This window comes from Amblyomma americanum, chromosome 9, assembly GCF_052857255.1.
Source record: "Amblyomma americanum isolate KBUSLIRL-KWMA chromosome 9, ASM5285725v1, whole genome shotgun sequence".
Taxonomy (NCBI): domain Eukaryota; kingdom Metazoa; phylum Arthropoda; class Arachnida; order Ixodida; family Ixodidae; genus Amblyomma; species Amblyomma americanum.
In genome coordinates, this window is record NC_135505.1 from 144,386,771 (window position 1) to 144,394,390 (window position 7,620).

The window sequence follows — 7,620 nt, forward strand, 5'->3', positions numbered from 1 at the left end:
AGTGAGGCAGCACAAGATTGCTATAAAAAAAATGGTTATGGCAGCCTCATGGCCACTCACTGCAAAAGCTGCAAATGCCGTCCCTGTTTTGAAAACAGAAAATCCATTGCAAGGTCTAAAGACAGCTCATAGCATGAAATAATCGAAGTATATTACATCAAGCAGAGGGGCCATATCTGCATAAGTAAGCCATCTGTGTCGCTGTCAGATGAAGAGATTACTTTTCTTAGTGGGGCATTACCAGCGCTGTTATCATTGCTTTGGTCCTTTTGGCAGGTGTGCCTTTATTAAGTCACTCTTTGTATCTTTTTTGCCTGTATCTTTTCGCCGGCTCGTGTGGTCATTAAGTGCTTTTTCAATGAATAAACTTAGTTGGAAGTTGGCGCCAGTCCTGTCTTGTGTGCATTGTCTCCGTCTTTTAGCGCCTGTACGCTTTTTGCGTAAACCATGTCATCCTACAACCAACCAGGTTTCTCTCAACTACAACCAATCAGCTCAAATCAGTCTTACTGAGCGTTACCCTCGTAGTACAAGTTGCTTGTTATCTCTTCTTGGCGTGTTGGTATGTGCGAGGATGGCAGCTGTGAAACCTACCATGCATTTGAACGCAAGAATCTGCTCGAACCATCTACTTTGAAAGCATCAGGACAATACTAACTGTAATTGGCCAGACACTTTTCCTCAGTGGACATAATTCAACCGATGCTGACCGCAATAAATTAGAAACAAACGGACAAGGTTCTCAAGAGTTTAACGAAAGCGGAAGACATGAGAGCCAGTGGCGCTAGAACGCGACAGTTTCCATTGTTTCGCACCACGGGTGACCACTTCATTCCGAATACTTCAAAGAAGGGCCTTCCAAGGACCACACACCGTACGCATCTTCACTGGACGCGGCGTTTCGCCGCTGGAGGTCGTCTAGTAACCGTTCCTTTTCGCAACGCCGCACGTCACCTTCCGGGCTTTGCCGGAAAGCAGGAAACGAACTCGAACAAAAGAGGGCGCAGCGGTTTCTTTTCAGCACGCATCGCTCACGCCTCGGTCGCTGATATCGCTCTGCCAAGACCGGTGAATGAGAAGGGCGGATCACTGAGAGGGTCGGCGGGCCCTGCAACACGGAAGGCGGCGCGCGTGAATCCATTTCGACCCGAATCGGTACACGAGTGTGTGAGCGAGCGAGTGAGGTGGCGGGTGATCATGGGCGACCCCCCGGTGGCCCAGTGATGGAGCACCCACCACACAACTAGCTCCAACCCGTCAACGAGACCGAACGGCCTCGCGCCGGAAGAAGCCGACGAGCGAGCCGCCCACCGCACCGCGGAGTCCTTCGCGTCGACAGCGGCGCTGCGAAGCTATATACACGCGCGCGAACTGCCACCTGTGCAGACAGAGACAGAACGTCGTGTTTGTATACATGTGTGTACGTGCGAAAACGGGACCAGAAGGCTCCACAGATGGCGCTACACTTACAAAAATTTCATTAGACAGTCTATAGACAGTCCACAGACTTCTGTCAGTAAAGTCTACAGACTGTCTATAGGCAAACCTAGAGAACAGTCTATAGGCAACACAAATCATATAGACAATCTATAGATTTATGGCTGTACACTTTTAGTAGACTTTTCTCTACATACAAAAAGAAATATCTATAGGAAGGCAATAGAGACTATAAAAAGTCTACAGACTGTCTATAGAGCATTTTTACAACGGAATTTCGAACGCTGAATCGACGGTGGCATGACTGATGACCTCGGCAAAACGAAGTTTTATTATTTTTCTACATCCAAGCCTAGCCCTTAACACGTTATGGGCAGAACACGTGATCTCCCGTAGCTCTCGAGTCGACACAGAGAGAAGGCGGGCAAACTTTAGAGCAGCCGAGATCGAAACAAAGCGGAGCTAATCGAAAGGCAGCGGGTAAGGATTTCGTCTTGCACCAGACTGAACTTCTTCCGGCTGGTGATGATGATAATCCTGTTTCTATACTCGGGCCTCTGAACTAAGGAGTATTCACGAATATCATTCAACGTGGCCAGAGGCAGATGCAAGCAATCCGAGTAAAAGGCACAAATAAAGAAGTGCAACAGTAATGGCGCACATGTAAGAAAAGGAGTTCACTGCACAACCCGCCGCGGTGGCTCAGTGGTTAGGGCGCTCGACTACTGATCCGGAGTTCCCGGGTTCGAACCCCCCGACCGCGGCGGCTGCGTTTTTATGGAGGAAAAACGCTAAGGCGCCCGTGTGCTGTGCGATGTCAGTGCACGTTAAAGATCCCCAGGTGGTCGAAATTACTCCGGAGCCCTCCACTACGGCACCTCCCTTTCTTCTGTCACTCCCTCCTTTATCCCTTCCCTTACGGCGCGGTTCAGGTGTCCAACGATATATGAGACAGATACTGTGCCTTTCCTTTCCCCCACAAAACCAATTATTAATTATTATTATTCACTGCACCAACATGATGCAATCTCTCGAGGAGCACGACTTTTCGAAAAGCTTCCGCTGAGCGGCCGCGGGTCGAATTCGTCGCACATGATCGAACTGGTCCCGATTTACTAAAAGATGGGGCAGAGTACGCGTCAAGTAACCAAACATGTGCGATTTCGACCTAATTTAGCCTACATGTGTAATGCTCTCATGCATGCAAAAGTGCGCAAGCCATGTTCGACGACGTCAGCCATCCCTCGTTCGGACTCCGCACTCTTCCGCGGCTCCTGCGCGCCACGATGACGTGAGGGACGACGTTACGCGAGGGCAGGTCGCTATAGCTCGCTGATGGGCGTGCTAGGTAGCCTGAGAACTATAAGGGAGGCAGATAAAAAAAAACAAAGATAAACGAACATCTAAAAGATACGAATCCACAAGACCGCGGCCGCCGCTCTCCATCATGCAGCCTTTTTTGGTCGAAAGACAAAAGATAAACCAAGAGGCTCAGCGAAAACCCAAGAAGAACCACCAAAGGGCAGGCCAGCGGCGCCAGGCGCGTTTCCTTTTTTTCATTTTTTTTTTCCAAGAGTCTTCCGCGCAGGTAAGCAGAGAAGGAAGCCGGGAGGGGAGTGGTCGGTGCTCATTTTTCTTTTTTATTTTCCAGGCTGTTCTTTTTGGGGGGGGGGGGGGGAGGGAGGCAAGTTGAGATGGAGGAGCACGCAGGCCGGCACATCGCGGCCCACAAAGAGAAGAAGCCTGTCTGCACAACCTGCCTCCCGCGTCCTCCGAAGCCGCTGCTGCCGCCGCCGGGTCTGGAGCTGTGTGCGCGTGCGTCGTGTGCCGCAAGACACACAGAACCACGCCGCCTTCTTCCTCTTCCAGGAGAAGTCCCGCGAAACCAACCCCTCTCCCTCCCCCTCCCCCCACCACCACCACCACCCTCGTTCTCCTTCAAACCTGCCCGCTTTCTCTTCACCTGCCCGCCTGGAATCGGTGGTGGGCGTAGAATAGTGGCGGCGGCGGCGGCGGCGGTATTCGCCGCGAACAGCCTCTTCTTCGCTTCGCGGGCTCCCATGAACAGCATTAGTAGCTGCGGGAGCCTTGGCCGTCGTCCGTCTCACGTCGGCTCTGGCTTTGTTTCGGACAAAGAAAAAGCGCGAGTTCGCGTGCTCGCCCTGGCGGATGGCCCTTTTGTCCTAAGCTGGAGCTTTCTCTTGACAGGACTTAGCGTGAAAGGCAGGTGGTGGTGGTGGTTGAGAGCGGGAAGAACGTCCAGTACTGTGGAGGGACGGGCAGGGTCGTGGTGCGACGCGATAGAGAAACCCTCGCGTCCCTCCGCTAGCTCGTCGGGTGTTAATTCATGCCGGTTGTCGTCAAAACAATGTCACTGCGGTGTTGTCACTGTGGGGTTGTCAGTGTATTGACAACGCCCGACAATAATACCCGAGGTGACGTCCAGGTATTCCAGATTCCATTCCCGGATTCCATTCCGCATTTCACCCGCCGCCTTGTTTCGGTAGTCTTAGTGTCCATCTCCTTGATCCCAAGGTCGCAGGGTGGAATCCCGGTTGTATTTTGACCGAAGCGAGGTGAAAAATTCTTCCGTGTGCTGTGCGATGTTAGTGCATGTTAACGTGCTCCGTGAAGTCGGAGTTAACGAGAGCCCCTCACTACATGTCGTCTCTAATAGTCCCTGCAGGTGCAACTCCAGGGCGTTAAACCCCACAGACGAAACCAAATAAAGTACTTCCCGTTGCCTACCTTTACATGTTCGCACTCCTATTGCGCAAGCAAGAAAAAAAAACAAGACAATAAATTTCCGCGCACTGCTTTTGCGTGTGTACATTTTCTACCACGGGTGGGTGTAGTACTAAAACAAAAAAGGGTGCGCAGCGTTTCCCACAGAGCCAAGGCCTTCGAGGCCTGCATCGGAGGACCGACAGTATGCAGGAGCGAGTATAGGCGACAAAGCGGGCCACGGAGGCCAAGACGGCAGCGTCCACGCCGCAGCTTGCAGCGCCGCTCGACGCCGGCGGTCGGCAGCGGGCGGTCCCCGGCGGAAGGTCTAATCGGAACAATGCGTCGACAGCGCTGGAGGCAATTTGTCGCTCCCTCGCGTCGGGGCCGGCTGCAACGCCTCGGCCACGCTGTGTCCGCAGCGCGAGATATGTAGGACATCGGGCCACCGTCGCCTTCTGTCGGCTCTCGGCTTGCCATGCGGCTATGGCGGAGGCCGAGGCCGGAGGAACGAGCGCACAGACCGACAGACACGCGGCGTCGGGGAGGAGAGGGGGGGCGGGGGGGACAGAGAAATAAACAAAATAAACACCGAGCAGGGGACAGTGAAACGACACGCGTGAATGCAGCAGTGAAAGGCGAGAAATAAAATGATTCATCTGTACGCGAAGCAATGCGACAAATGCCAACGAAGCGACACATACAAAAATGTATTAGACAGTCTATAGACTATCTATTGACTTCTGTCTATAAAGTCTATAGACCATCTAAAAACAAATCCTAGACTCTAATCAAAAATACACCTATATGGGAGTAAAAAGGGAGTAAAGTGACCTCTAGCGCACACCTTTTTATAAAAGGGTGTGTGCTAGAGGTCAGTTTTACTCCCATTTTACTCCCTTTGTTTAGAGTGTAGAGAACATGCTGTAGACAATACAAATGCTCAGTCTATGAGAATCTATAATTTATGGTCATACAGTTTTAATAGGCTTTTGTCTATAGGCAGTCTATAGACTATGACTAGATCAAAATAAATATCTACAGGAAGGCAATAGAATGATATAAGAAGTCTATAGACGGTCTACAGACCATTTTTATAAGGGGAATCAGACTCAAGGAACGAAGCGCAGACGAAAACATACCGGTAATAGAGACTAATTTGAAGGCGATCACTTCAGGCTTAACCTAGTCGGATTAAACTGCTCTAACGCGGTTTGTCTGCAGCTACAAGGCTACAACGAATGCATGAGCTTAGCCGGTCGGAGTATTCCTTTACCCCGCACCGCCACATTTGTTACGGACTAAGTGACCTTTACGCCAGGAAAAATTTGTTGGTTCGTTTCAGCAGGAACGAACGCTAAACTGTGCGGGAATGACCATGGGGCAAATAGCTGTGTGGATTGTATGAAAGAAACATCGATCGGACGCAGCTATGCAAATGAAAGCGCATGGGAAAAAGTAGCCTTGGACACGTCATATTTGTGCTGTGGCAGGACGCCCTATCAAATTAGGTTAAACCACTTGATACTTCCACATTTGATTCTATTCTTTCGTTTTATGTTTATCTGAGTTTCCACGTCTTGGTGCCACCCATTTGCAAATTGAAAAAGTGAAATACAAAAAAATTGATCTCATCAAGCCAGGATTTACAGGATATAATCCGCTAGGACAACCTTACTATAAGCGGTATTTTGAAATACGCTTGATATGTTTGCAGATTTACAGCTGGTTTCAATCAGAAGTAGTGTTTTGGTGCTTTGCATTGTCTGGAAAGTAGTCTACTATGATTTGCGAACACTTACTAAGATTTCTTGAGTGGTTGTGCGCACGTATATATTTGTCAAGCCAGAGACCTTCAGTAGCTCGTATGCTAAACAAGGCTTGTGCGCAGTTAGAAGATTGAAAGTACAACCGTCGGCGAATCCGATGCGGACGTCAGGGCGTCTCCTGTATCAGCACTGCATCAAGCCATCCGCGCTCGGAACCTCAATAAATACAATGGCGAGAGAAAGGGAAACAAAAATCAGGAAAAACACCGGCCCTCAGCAGCCATAACGGCGCCGAAAGTCCGAACGACCGCAAGTGACGAGCGATCCGTGACTGCAGGGCGGGCGTACCCAAAGGGCCAAGCCTAGCCAAGCCAAGCCACGCCGGCCGCGCACGCACTATTCTCCACGCGTGCCACGACACAGAGCCGCAGGGAAAGAAAGAAAGGGAGTGGGGGAGTGGGGCCTTACGCCAAGCAGCAGCAACTCGCGCGTGGCTCTGCATTCGGACCCGCTCGGTTCATCCACTAATTACTGAATTCAATGAGACAGAGAGCTCATTGCTATGGCGGGGCAGTCCGCATGAGAACCGGACACGGGGTTCTTTCTCTCTATACGGAAGCGCCGCTGCTATTAGCTCGAGCTCAGCGCGTGTGTTGGTGAGGCACGCACTACAGCGCATGCAGGTACAGCTTTCGGCCACGTAGTTCATCACTTATGATAATTCGAGCCGCTCATTCGTTTTGGCATTCGAGTCGCACTGGCCTCCGCGCTGTGCGCACTGCGGAGCGCGGTGTCGTCCGTGGACGGACTTTTGAGAAATGCAGGTAGCGGTTTCCACGCAGTCGCTACACGGTCGGTGCAGCGGAGACGCAGAATCCATACATCACGCGGCCACAAAGGACGGCACTTCTTCACACCGTGCGATAAGTCCCTCCGACGACGTGCCTCCAACAAAGCACCGGTCTTGGCCTCCGGTTGCTTCCAATTCAGTTGGTTGCTTAACGTGTGCAAAGAACGACGGCCTTAAGACGAGTAGCAACGGGTACCCACTGCCAACAAAAGGCTGCCCCGAGAATTAGCCTTACGAAAATTTATTTAGACAGTCCATAAACTGTCCACAGACTTTTGTCTATAAAGTCTATAGACTGTCTACAGACAAACCCCAGAAAACAGACTATAGGCAATGCTAATCCTGTAGATGGTCTATAGACAATCTGTATATTCATGGCCATACATTTTAACATATTTTCGTCTATAGGCAGTCTACAGACTATGAATAGAGAAAAAGAAATCTTTAGGAAGGCACTAGATTCTATGAGAAGTCTATAGACCATTTTTGTAAGGGTAAGAAGGAAGGACAGCAACGGTGGCCTGGTGCATGGTTATATAAACAGCCGCCGTATACGTAGAAGGTGCAGGGTTCGGTCTCCGTGCTATGTACACACCGGTTCTCCCGTGGTTAAAAGCTCTATGACCGACAGGCTCGGCTTCTCAAGAGTGCAATGCTTAGAAGACAAGGGTCTTTGACTCTGCCTCAGGCAGACCGGACACGATAGCCGTCGCGCTCTTCAGACAAGAAGACATTCGAGAGTTGAAATATAGAGACCATCAGAAAGAAGGACAGGTTGTGTTAACCCTCAGTGTTCAGGGATGGTTATGTTCTTGTGTGATGCTTGTGAAGAAGACGAAG